The following is a 12,966-nucleotide window of genomic DNA, read 5'->3' as shown; positions in this document are numbered from 1 at the left end:
CACAAGGGGAGTTCTTTCCTGAAAGCAATTATGCATTTCAGATGTTCAATCCTATTTTGCAAACATTCAAGTCTGCCTGCTTGTAGAAGGAACTGACTTAAAACCTGTCTGCCCGGAGACTTGAAATGCCAGCATGGCAGAGAACATTGGATTCAGCCAAAGGAGCAGTGTTTCTTGAAGCAGCACCCAACTGCAAACCATCTAAGACTCAGGAACCTGCAAATCCAGATGGAAAAGTGATTCCTTAGAGATTCATAGCTACTTAGTTATGCATCTGATTGGCCAAACAGGTTTTTATGAACCAGAGTGTCCAAAGATCAGATTTCTGGTCAGCTATGAAACCCATTAGGTGACCTTGAGCCAATCTTTTTCATACCTTAACCCACCATTTGCAATTATTGTGGACATAACAACCTTTTGGAGGTAGGAAATGTGACTCATTGGTTTAATATACACTTTGAATGCAGACATATTTCCAGCACATTTGGTAGAGTCTCTGGATAGTTCCAGGCAGGGGTGTCCAGCTACAATGTTTTTATGCATCACAAATAAAAAACAGGTGGAACTTTGATCACACTATCACCATTGCCGTCTTGAGTATTTTTTTACCACATCCTGCAGGTACCCGTGCTTCCAGAAACCAGACTAGATTAAGCTTTTCCCAACCTACTTCCCGCTATCTGTGTTGGACTCCAATTCCCACTAACCCCTTCCACCGCTATGGTGATGGGGAATAATAAGAAATGTAAACCAACATAGGGCCTGAAGAGCATTAAGTTGGGGAAGGATGGTGTGGACTCCATGGAGCCTGAACAAATATGGTCTTAGGAACTCTTCCTATGCACTGGATTAGTGTTGCTTCCCTGAGCTGATTCTAGCTAATTTTCAGTCTATTTTCTGTTTGCGTTTTTATGGTGCATATTATCTTGGCGCCTTCTACTTTTTGCCTCTACAACACCTATTGATTGAAGTTTTTGTTTCAGGAACAACTCAGAGCTTTGTGTTATGCCTTGTCCCCATCACAGCAAGTAGAGAATGGTAGCATTGCTTTAGCTATGCTATATATATATTATATATTAATAAAATATATTAACTATATATTTTAACTGGGCCAGGGACATTGAAGATGAAGAGGAGAAAGAAGAGTCAGCTGAGGGCTGAAAATGTTGAAGGGGTGGAATTTTTCACAAGAGGAGAATAATAGTGGAATTCAATTATTTAGTTTATTTTCAATGCTTATAATCTGCCCCAATCTTGAAGATTCTGAGCAGGTACAGTAATACACAAGCTAAAAATAAATAATCATTAAAAACCAATAACTAAATGTAGAGGATGACCACTAGAGGCCAATGAAACAATGCAGCTTTGCTGCCACAGAGAAGGCCTATCATCTAACCTAGTCTTTTTCAAACTATGTTTGTGGAACCCTTAGGGTTCCTCAAGAACTTGATGGGGTTCACTCGAACACAACCAGTTTTCTATCGCTAGACTTTTGCCTTGTTCTGGGATTTTTTTTTATTTTTTTTTTTACTGATAGGTTCCGCAGCCTGAAAAAGTTTGAAAACTCCTATTGCCCATTATCCATAAATCTCACAAAATTTGAAGAGGCCCTTTTTAGATGACTGGACCAGAGGGACAGATTCAGTCCTGGCAAATGTTGCCCGACGTGTCCCAATTCTGCACCATGGAAGATTTTAAATGGAATGAGGAAGGGGATATGATTGCACTATGCTGAGGCTAATGTAGCTTCATGAGAAGTGGAAGTGAGTGCATTTGGTGGAATACTGGATCAATACATGTTATACGATTGAGAAGTTCCAATAAAGATCTCTAGAGAACATTTGTCAGTCCCTATTTCTCAATACAAATAGAGTTGACAGCATAGAGCAGAATAGCTGCAACTCTACTGACATGATTTGTAAGACGGGGGAATATAGATAAATAATATAAATATCATAGAAGTAATTAGACCCATGAAACCCTCATTACTGCATCTCTGTGCCTGGAAAAGCTTGATTTTCATGCCAGGAAAATGTTGATTTTGGCCAGTTGCACAGCTGTTAAAAGACCTCTTTGAGTTGTAAATCCCTTGACTGAAGGCCAAGATGATGTTATAGTTGTCTTTTTAAAAGTAGAACCTTTTGTTAGAGCAGCTTGAATATCTTCAAATACATTTTCACTACTATGAGGACTATATTTTTAAAAAAAATGAAAGTAGAGTGATCTGGAATTCCAGATTCTGTGCCATGGACATCATGCACAGAATTCAACTTGCGTGGAATTATAAATGATGACAAAATTCAACCTATTTGTATGAAAGGAAAATATGGAGTAGATCAATCAACGAGCTATGTTATTTTATAAAAATGGCAAAAGTTGGGGATAAAACAATGAGAATCAGTAACCCTTATCACAATGAACATTCATCAGAGCCTGCTGTTATCAAAATATTAACAAATACAAAATATTGTATTTTATACAATAAAGCAGTTTCTACTATGATCTGGTTCTGTGTGATGTTTTTATATAAATATGGAAAGGGCAAAGAGCACACCCTTGTTGAGTGTTCATATTCCTGATTTATTACACTGTGTGTTGTCTCATCTGCTATTTACTTACAGACACAAATAAAAATGCTGTCCTGTGATCATAAAAAGACCAGATGCTACATTTGATAAGTACTCCAGGGAGTAGGTGGGTCCGCTTGTGCATTTTCTCATTTATTTCTGGTTGCAAAATTGGGAACAGCTTAGAAAGAAAAGAAAACCTGACTGATTGAACTAAGAACTGGGTGGCAAAAAGAGTTGCTGGGTCGGTAACAAAGCAACGATAGAGATGGTTGGAATTGCCCCAGAACTGTTTTTCCTTCTAGGCTGTCTTTTAGACCTGCTTTTCACTGAATTGTTTTAAAGACGTTTATTCCCATTGTTTTATTGCTTTTTATGGGAGTTAAAGTTTATTGGTTATTGCTTTTATTCACTGATTAATTGACTGATGGCTACATTGCTCTAGACTTCTGAAGAAGGTGATGGTGATGGTGATGGTGATGACAGTGTAGTGTAGTGGGTAAAGGTTCATCTGGACCGGGAGACCCAGATTCCAGTCCATGGCCAGTCATTCTCTCAGCCCAACCTACTTCATAGGAATTCTGTAGTGGAAATAAAATGAAAGGCAATTCTCATGTAAGCTACCCTGAACTCCTGGAGGATATAAATTTAAATAATAGTGATAATAGTAAAAACAACAGCAGCAACATCAACAGTAAGATGATGGTGGTGATGGTGGTGATGATGATGATAGAATCGTATATTATTTGTCTAACCTAATCTCAGTTTTCCACAATCAGCTGATTATTTTTCTTAAATAAATGTTTATCAGTGCTATCAAGAGGATGGAGTGTTTCTCCTCAACCATTTGGGTTAAACCTAAAAAGAGTCTTACCAGATCAGGCCAACTTCTCATCCAGTCCAACATCTGGCTTGCCAGGCTGGCTAAGCCCACCAGCAAAGGGATGGGTACTTTCAGATTTGCAAGATTGATGTTGACCTTGTGAGGTAGTCCAGACAAGAAGCAAAACCAGGACTACCAAGCTTTATCTTTATTGTAAGGTTACATTAACAGAATCTTGCAAGTCTGAAAGTACCCCTCCCGTCCCTCACTTTTACTCTCCCAAAAACTAGGGAGGGTCCCTTCTGAGAAGCTTTTGCCACTCCTCCTCCTTCAGACTCAAATTACATTTATCAGACTGTTGTCTAGGCTGAGGCTCTTCCTCCTGTCTCCCAAGGTCATCCCCACATACTATTACACCTGTCCACTTGTAAGTCTTCGAAACAAGGCTAATTTGAACTTTGAAGGTCGTTTTTGGGAAAGTCTGCTTGGTGCTTGGAAAGGTGGACTTCAGATGATGTTCATGATTACTTATTCTACTTATATCCCACCAAATCAGTGCAATTCACAGTGGCCTACAAAATGATTAAAAATCAAAGAGAAAGTTCAAACTCCACAGTAAATATAAATAAATTAAAATGACCAATAATTGATGTTACAAAAATACAAGGATGCATTACAATGCTATGATAATGAAAAATAAATTTAGAAATCATAACAAAACCAAAGAACATAAAATCAACAATTTAAATCAATATAAGCAATTAAAATAAAATAAAAGATTGTGATAACAAACTATTCAACCAAACCATCTTGAGAAAACTTCTGTCTCCAATAGCTTCTGGAACAAGAGAAGAGAAGGAACTAGTCTTAATTTAAAGAAGGGGTATTCTACATGGCCAGAATAGCAACTGAAAAAGAGCACCTCCATTCCCCTTACTCCATGAAGGTAAATTACTGCTAATTGCTATTGAGAAATTGCAAGGTTATTATTTTAATGATTTGTTTTATTCACATAGAATCTATATTTTGTAATTGATGGTTGAACTTCAGTTGTAAGAAAGTAATACATCATTGCAATATGGGGCCCATCTTGGACAGGGAAGATGAGAATAGTCATCTGACACACAGAGGCGATGCCAGTTTGGGGACGGCCAACCTATTTGCCCTACAAATTCTGAATGATTGCTTGATTTTAAACATATAAAATCTGGATTAGACTAGGTTTAAGCTATAGGGAAGCAATATATCATTGCAGTAATAACTTCCTGCTAGGTAGGGGTGTAAGGATATTTGCCTCACACATACAGAGATCACAGGACTGGACCCTAAAATTCTATGAACACTCTTCCAATTTTTCTCGGCAGGACTACCAATTCTTCTCATAGAATTTGGACATAGTTGGCAGTCCAATCTTCTCTGATTCCAGAAAACCAAGAATATCATGAGACAGTATACACCACCAGCCCATCTTGACGTCCCTAATTCAATGCAGCATAATTGTTTTTGTAGATTAATCTTTAACATTAATAAAATAGTTAAATTTATACAAATTAGTGTGTCTTGGTTTTTACTTTGGGAATCTGGTTATCTTAGTTTGTGCCATTTTGTTTCTCATTTCAGAGACTGCTGCAAACAGATTTGTTAGAACTCAAGGAGAGATGATCTCATGTTCCCTCCCTTAGAAGAATGCTCATGCAAATGGAATGTGTGCGTAGATATTTGGAACATTTAACCTAATATGTCAGCAATTCTGGTGCTGTCTGTAGGCAGTGACGGCTGGCACATTTTAATACCTCCCTGTTACACTGCTCATACATCAACTCATCACAACAGGAGCTCTCACAGCATGAAGCATCTCTCCAAGGCACGGATGAGTTGACCACAAGGTACAACAATTGGGGGGGGGGGTGAGATGGAGCACTGCTGCTAATTACTAGTCAGAATCCACAGCGTTCAAATCAATGTTTGCTGTAGTGTGCAATATTCACAAGCCAAACACTGTGTCAGAAAGCATAGGTGAAGGGCTAGCACCTCATTCTTTCCCCTCCAGCTCTGCTTTCTCATTTACCCTGTAGATACCACCCAGTTTGTCCTATGATCAATTAGATCCTTAATCACTGAGAAACACAGTCTTCATATACAAGGTAGGGGGAGAAGGAAGATAGAGTTAGCCAACAAATGAGCAAAATGCCTTTGAGAGGCCAAAGAGCAGACTTTCTGTGCTCTCACCTCCTGAAAAGCATTTTAATAAATGATAGCAAACTTTTTCTCTGAAATTACACATCAATGTATTATATACCAGTCAGGTTAAAATGGTTATGTGTCCTTGATTGGAAGAAACGGATGCTTGTTTGTTTGACTTGTTTATTGAAAATGTGTAATCAGCTTATTACTCATGTGGCAAAACTTCTTCTTTTTGTTTTTGCTGGTAAGACAATAAAAAATAAACAACATAAATAAATAAAATACGACAAAAATAAACAAAACTAGAATAATAATTAAAATGAAGCATTAAATTAATCATGAATTAAATTGTGTTTAATTATTTAACAACAGCACCATTGTGCTGGAACATCGGAGATTTGCTCCATAAAGTAGAAGCATCTAAAAAAGATCCCAAAGACTTTAAGGCCAAACTCTTCCAAATCATCTATTTGTTTTTTTCCAAAAAGAAACTATATGCATGAAATTGAATTGATTGATGGAGTCAGGAGTCATTGTAGATCAGCACATCAGAAGAGCACCAGGTTGGGAACAGTTGCAACAGATCGATTAAAATACAAGAGGAGATCTTTGTCTCCTCATAAGAATTGGCATTGTTTTTAATATTCTGGGTGACATGACCTTTTTGTAGCTTTTTTTTCCTCCGTCTACTTTAGTTGTTCAAGCTCTAAAACACAATTACTAATATGTTGACAACATCTTCCAAGCAGTGTGTGAACTACGCAACTGGGGTTTATAATGTGACAGGTTCAGTTTATTATTAATTGGTCTGTATTTGCAAGACACTTTGGGATTCTTGTCTCCTAGCTGAAGGAGAAAGGACTTTAACATGTGACTGTTTATTTTCCCATCAGAAATGAGTGAAGACTTCCCTTTACTACCACCACCTTCTTTATCCCTGGTGTTTCTGCTGAAGTTTCATGTGGAAAAATGATCTACAAATAAATGATCTCATTGGGTAAGAATTGTATACACTGCCAACTCCACAAGTTTAGGATTCTTCCCACCATTACCAGCCACATGCATCTTCAGCTTTACTGAGATTTTCTTTCTTTTGAAAAGCAGCATTTCTAGCAGATCCAGGGAGAAAAATTAGAGGATGAAAGCAGATTCCAAGGTGTAGAAGTTGGGGGAGAGGGGTATTTAGCTCCTATGCTCCTGCTCCCATTTTGCTCATTTTGCCTTCATTGGTTATATATTGTAAAACATTTCCAACTTGGGCACCCTCCAGCTGGTGGACTCTCAGAAATCTCAGTGGTGGCCATGCTGGCAGGAGAGTTCTGGGAAATGAAGTCCACATATCTGGAAGGCATTTAGGGGGAGTAAAGTTGGTGAAGAAGATTGACATCTCCATCTAGAAAGAGTTTTCTTTGGTCGCCCCAAAAAATCAGGAAGAATCCAAGCATCTGAACCTAGAGGAAAAGGATTTAGAGGTGCAAAGATGAACAGCAGTATCACTCAGTTCAGATTTCTGTAGCGTTGATGGGGAATAGCATTCTGTTCTGAAGCAAGCTGCCTCCAGATCATGAGAGATCAGGTGAGCACATCACCACCCAAGTAGGCCTCACACTACCTTTTCTTTTCTATCCTTCCATATATGACTTTGCAATGTCCAAGTTGGTGATACTTAATTTTCTTTTATTTCCCAAACTAAAATTAGAGTACCCTTGCTTCTTTCCTCTCCTATCCACTTGTAGAGGAAAGAAGGAATGGCCTTGAGAGACAGGAGAAAGAACCACTACCGAGACAACAATCAGATAAAAGAAGGCTGAGTCTGGGGCAGAAATGTATTGGCCTATGTGACTTTGGTTTCCTTCTTCCTTGAAGAGCTGACTTCTCTTCTCCTCTCTTCCCTTCCCTTCCCTTCTCCTCTCTTCTCTTCTCCTCTCCTCTCCTCTCCTCTCCTTTTTTTTTTTAAATATAACCGTTGTTAGAATCATGGTGTTGAACATGACCCCTGCTCAGTGAGAGATCCACTAAATCACCTCTGACAGATGACCATCCAGCTTCTATTTGAAGACCTACAACAAAAGAGAACTCATTACTCCTTGTGGTATCCTGTTCCACTATCTGATAGCTCATACACTTAGAACTTTCTTTCTTCCTGAGGTCTAGTTGAACCTCCTTCCTTATAGTTTTAACCCAAGGGTCATGGTTCTACCCTTTGGGACAATATAGATTAAGTCTACCCCTTCTTCTGTCTGGCAGCCCTTCAGATATATGAAGATAAGCTATTATATTTCCATTCAGTTGTCTCTTCTGTAGGCTAAACATGTCCAGTTCCTTTAGCTGTTCCTCATAGGGGTAGGTTTCCAGACACGTCACCATCTTGGTAGCCCTCCTATGAACTTGTTCCAATTTGTCAACTTTTTTTTTTTTTACTTGTGTCCAAAACCAGGCAAACTCCTCCAAATGGGCAGAGTAAAGTAGAACAATTATTGCCCATGATCTGGACTCTATGCTTCTGTAAATGCATCCCATCTGTGCATCCATCTTAAATTTGTGCATCCAAATAATTTTCTTATTTGGGATTTTGCATAAATAGATTCCTTTCCACATAGCTCCTAAATCAACCTGGAGCTCCCCTGGATTCCAGTACTGACTTTCAGCCCCTTTCCTAACACCATTCCTGCTCTATTCTGATTCCTAGCCCATGTTTACATGCCCAGAGTTCTCCTTTTCTTAATTTTGAATCACCTTCTTGCTTGATTTTTCTGGAGATCTGAGTTGCCTTATATTCCTAGAGAAAAAGCTTTACTGTCTGTAAGACATCAATTGAGACCAAAACCTGGTTGTCTATGTAATGATGCAATCATCTGTGAGCATCCTGCTTTCTTTCCCCCTATTGATGCTCCATCCCATCAGTTTGAGCCTTTGCTGCATTGATCAAGAAGATCTGAAGATTTCTATTTGCGTTCAAATTCATAAGCAACGAGCTTGCTTTATCTTGGTCCAGGAACAGGAGGAACATTCTGCACATTCTTAATTTTCATCTTCATCTTGTTGCTTAATATAGCAGAGGCTCAAATTGAGAGTTTTAATATAGCAGAGTCTCATATTGAGAGTTTTAATATAGCAGAGTCTCAAAAGCAAGCTTGGCTCTGTCATCCTATGCTGCTTTAAATCCTTGTTTGTTCAGACAACCTCCTGAGAAGGCTAAGGTTTTCTCTATATGAGTTATTGGTGCTACAAAGGTGCCTGACTCAAGTAAAAACATGTTAGTCACATGCTTAATTTTGAGAGTAACTTTTTAGTTAGTTCCTCTCTCTTGCCACCACTCCCTTCTGCTTTAGGTTATATTATAATGTGCATTCGAGTTTTGAAGAAAGACCCATTTGAAAATATTCCATTTAAATCCAACTTTTGCAACTAAGTGGCCAGCATAATCACTAGTTAATATGACCCAGTAATAGTGCCCCGAACACTTGAACCATCATCCAATTTTGAAAGGGTAGCCAGAAGTTGGGAGATCTAAGAGTGGTATGATGCGTGCCCACTCTCTTTTCCCGAATATATGAGACCAGCAAGGAATAGCAACTATGGACAAGGTAATTATAACCTGTGATGTTCCCTTTTCTTACAGAGATATACAGCTTTTTAATGACCAAGAGATATAATTTCTTTTATTTCTTTTTTTTAAGTTTTTGCCTCCAAAGGCTGCCAGGTATGGCCAGTGGTGTTATGATTTCATTTTTGAGCAATGTTTAAAAGCCTTTTGAGGAGATGTTAAGGAGCAAAATGGGTATCTTAACCCTCGCAGCAGCTTAAGGTACTCATTTCAGCCCTAAATCACTGCCCCCGAATGGAAAAAGTCATCCTGGTTTTTGGAGAGATGTTGAGGGTTTAAGGAATGAAATATGTGCCTTAAGTTTCTGCAAGAATTTCAAACCTGCCCCAACCACCAAAAAAGTTTTGAAAATCATGCAATTACCCATTGCAGTGATGCATTTGAGGCTTAGAAAGGGCACTGGGGTCCACTGGTTGCCTATGCCAACTCTACGTCTATTTATTCTCCTGAGACCCTCATTTTGACCAACATCTTACTTTTCAGTCATAATTTCCCATAACCATGACATGCCATTTCTATAGAGAAGCCTTCTTCTCTGGATTTGATATAGATGGATTGCCTATATATGAAGACAGTTAGAACTAGTATGCTCTTCCACATTCAAGGTCAGTTGTTATATAATAAGCCATTTCTCTTTCTTTGCAACATGTATGTTAAAATATCCATTTTTGTTGACTTGAGTGGTTGAATGAGCCATTTTCCCCTACTTTATACAGCAATTCCAAACACTGTGACTTGGTTCACACATAATGTCAAGCCGTAATTTGGTTTCTAACACCCCACTAGGTGTTAGAAGGAGTGTGGCACAAGACATGGTATATGGAAAGGTGTTACATGATCCGGCACACCCATTGTTTGGCCAAGTACCTCCCACAAAAAGATGGAAATCAAGGAGGAGCTTTTTAGATTGCGCCAAGGAGATTGCTACCACACCTCAAACAGAATGATCAAAAAGATGGAAATCCCAAGCAAAATATCTTTACAATTGGATAGAAGTGCTTGAAGAGTTGCCTGGAGGTTTGGAGGAGGAGTGGATGGTTTGGAGATGTTTAAATAGACTGTGCACTGGTTTGGGTAGAACTAAAGATCAAATGGAAAAATGGGGGTTTCTTCTTAAGGACAAGGATATTTATTGTGAATATGGCACTATTCAAACAATTATCCATCTTTTGCAGTGCTCCTTGGGACCGACATGCACACAGAATGACTTGCTGGTTGGAAATACCTTTGCCATCAACATGGCCCGGCATTGGGCAAGAATGATATAAATCTATATTTTTATTAAAGTTTTTAATTTTAAAAAATTTAGATTAATAATTATCTCCTTTCCAGTTCCTGCATTTCTGACACGAGACGATTTGGCTGGTTGGTTTATGGCTTAATATGATTCATGGATCCATACATTAAGGCTTAGTGTTATATGTGAATAAGCCCATTATGGCTCATTCAACAAACCATGTCTTAAAAATCCTTGTTTCACATGATGCTAGCAAGTAAATACCTCTATGGGTGTACCACTGCTCTGGTGATATACAGTGGGGCAAAAAAGTATTTAGTCAGCCACCAATTGTGCAAGTTCTCCCACTTAAAAAGATGAGAGAGTCCTGTAATTTCCATCATAGGTATACGTCAACTATGAGAGACAAAATGGGGGAAAAAATCCAGAAAATCACATTGTCTGATTTTTAAAGAATTTATTTGCAAATCATGGTGGAAAATAAGTATTTGGTCACCTACAAACAAGCAAGATGTCTGGCTCTCACAGACCTGTAACTACTTCTTTAAGAGGCTCCTCTGTCCTCCACTCGTTACCTGTAGTAATGGCCCCTGTTTGACCTTGTTATCAGTATAAAAGACACCTGTCCACAACCTCAAACAGTCACACTCCAAACTCCACTATGGCCAAGACCAAAGAGCTGTTGAAGGTCACCAGAAACAAAATTGTAGACCTGCACCAGGCTGGGAAGACTGAATCTGCAATAGGCAAGCAGCTTGGTGTGAAGAAATCAACTGTGGGAGCAATAATTAGAAAATGGAAGACATACAAGACCACTGATAATCTCCCTCAATCTGGGGCTCCACGCAAGATCTCACCCCGTGGGGTCAAAATGATCACAAGAACGGTGAGCAAAAATCCCAGAACCACATGGGGGGACCTAGTGAATGACCTGCAGAGAGCTGGGACCAAAGTAACAAAGGCTACCATCAGTAACACACTACGCCACCAGGGACTCAAATCCTGCAGTGCCAGACGTGTCCCCCTGCTTAAGCCAGTACATGTCTGGGCCCGTCTGAAGTTTGCTAGAGAACATTTGGATGATCCAGAAGAGGACTGGGAGAATGTCATATGGTCAGATGAAACCAAAGTAGAATGTTTTGGTCTAAACTCAACTCGTGTTTGGAGGAGAGAGAATGCTGAGTTGCATCCAAAGATCACCATACCTAATGTGAAGCATGGGGGTGGAAACATCATGCTTTGGGGCTGTTTTTCTGCAAAGGGACCAGGACGACTGATCCGTGTAAAGGAAAGAATGAATGGGGCCATGTATCATGAAATTTTGAGTGAACACCTCCTTCCAATAGCAAGGGCATTGAAGATGAAACGTGGCTGGGTCTTTCAGCATGACAATGATCCCAAACACACCACCCAGGCAACAAAGGAGTGGCTTCGTAAGAAGCATTTCAAGGTCCTGGAGTGGCCTAGCCAGTCTCCAGATCTCAACCACATGGAAAACCTTTGGAGGGAGTTGAAAGTCCGTGTTGCCCAGCGACAGCCCCAAAACATCCCTGCTCTAGAGGAGATCTGCATGGAGGAATGGGCCAAAATACCAGCAACAGTGTGTGAAAACCTTGTGAAGACTTACAGAAAACGTTTGACCTCTGTCATTGCCAACACAGGATATATAACAAAGTATTGAGATGAACTTTTGATATTGACCAAATACTTATTTTCCACCATGATTTGCAAATAAATTCTTTAAAAATCAGACAATGTGATTTTCTGGATTTTTTCCCCCATTTTGTCTTTCATAGTTGAGGTATACGTATGATGAAAATTATAGGCCTCTCTCATCTTTTTAAGTGGGAGAACTTGCACAATTGGTGGCTGACTAAATACTTTTTTGCCCCACTGTATGTATATGTCTGTCTGAGTCTGATGGTAAGCAGGGAATTGAGAAAGATTAAATTTCTTTTCTCCCATGGCACAGTTCTAATAAGCCCTAGATAAACAGAGAGCAAACCTCACTTGCTTCTAGTACTGAAGATGTTACCTAGCTGGGTAACAAAACATCTGCAAGGAAACAACCAAGCTCAGAGGACCCCAAGGACTCCACAGTTCAACCCTGAGCTATATGTATTCTCTTCTATTGGTACAGCCCTAATCAAACACCTCTCATATATGTACACATACACAACCCAGTTACTTTTAGGATTTTTTTAAAAAAATGTGGTATAGCCAATTCTGGATCTCCTTTATAACATTTAATTTGGTGCTTAATCTTCACAGCACATCATCTCAGTCATATTAACAAAGGATCCATAAAAGGAAAGTCTGTGATATTATCCCAATGTGGCAGATGTGTGTGGAGGAGTGGGCTGGGAATGAGAAAACCATATACAGTAATCACAGAAGTCGCTACTGTGTGATTTTCCTAATAAGGATTTAATTCCGTTTCACTTGTTTCCCATGAGTATATTATTTAATTATATACTTGTTTTTCAAAACTTACAGCAAAAATAACCAATATTCCAAATCTCTCTGGTCTCCCAATCCATTTAAAACT

The 12,966-nt window shown here is 39.1% G+C and overlaps 1 protein-coding gene across 2 annotated transcripts in view; it reads left to right on the top strand.

The window, feature by feature from the left end:
- The window catches only part of MED30 (mediator complex subunit 30), a 43,373-nt gene extending 32,616 nt beyond the window's left edge, over nucleotides 1-10,757 (top strand). The window contains exons 5-8 of one of the 2 annotated variants that reach the window (XR_015797569.1): nucleotides 4,226-4,336; nucleotides 5,011-5,276; nucleotides 6,468-6,571; nucleotides 7,548-10,757. The gene's annotated coding sequence lies outside the window, so the exon portion shown is untranslated. The remainder of the gene's footprint in view (nucleotides 1-4,225; nucleotides 4,337-5,010; nucleotides 5,277-6,467; nucleotides 6,572-7,547) is intronic. The other variant, XR_015797568.1, reaches the window with a different exon arrangement.
- The last annotated feature ends 2,209 nt before the right edge of the window (nucleotides 10,758-12,966 follow it).

Source organism: Python bivittatus, unplaced genomic scaffold, assembly GCF_059951505.1.
Source record: "Python bivittatus isolate LINGU-HERP-01145 unplaced genomic scaffold, Pbiv_v1 ctg000590_np1212, whole genome shotgun sequence".
Lineage (NCBI taxonomy): Eukaryota > Metazoa > Chordata > Lepidosauria > Squamata > Pythonidae > Python > Python bivittatus.
Note: the sequence above shows the minus strand (reverse complement) of the source record. Positions and strands in the feature narration are given on the sequence as shown.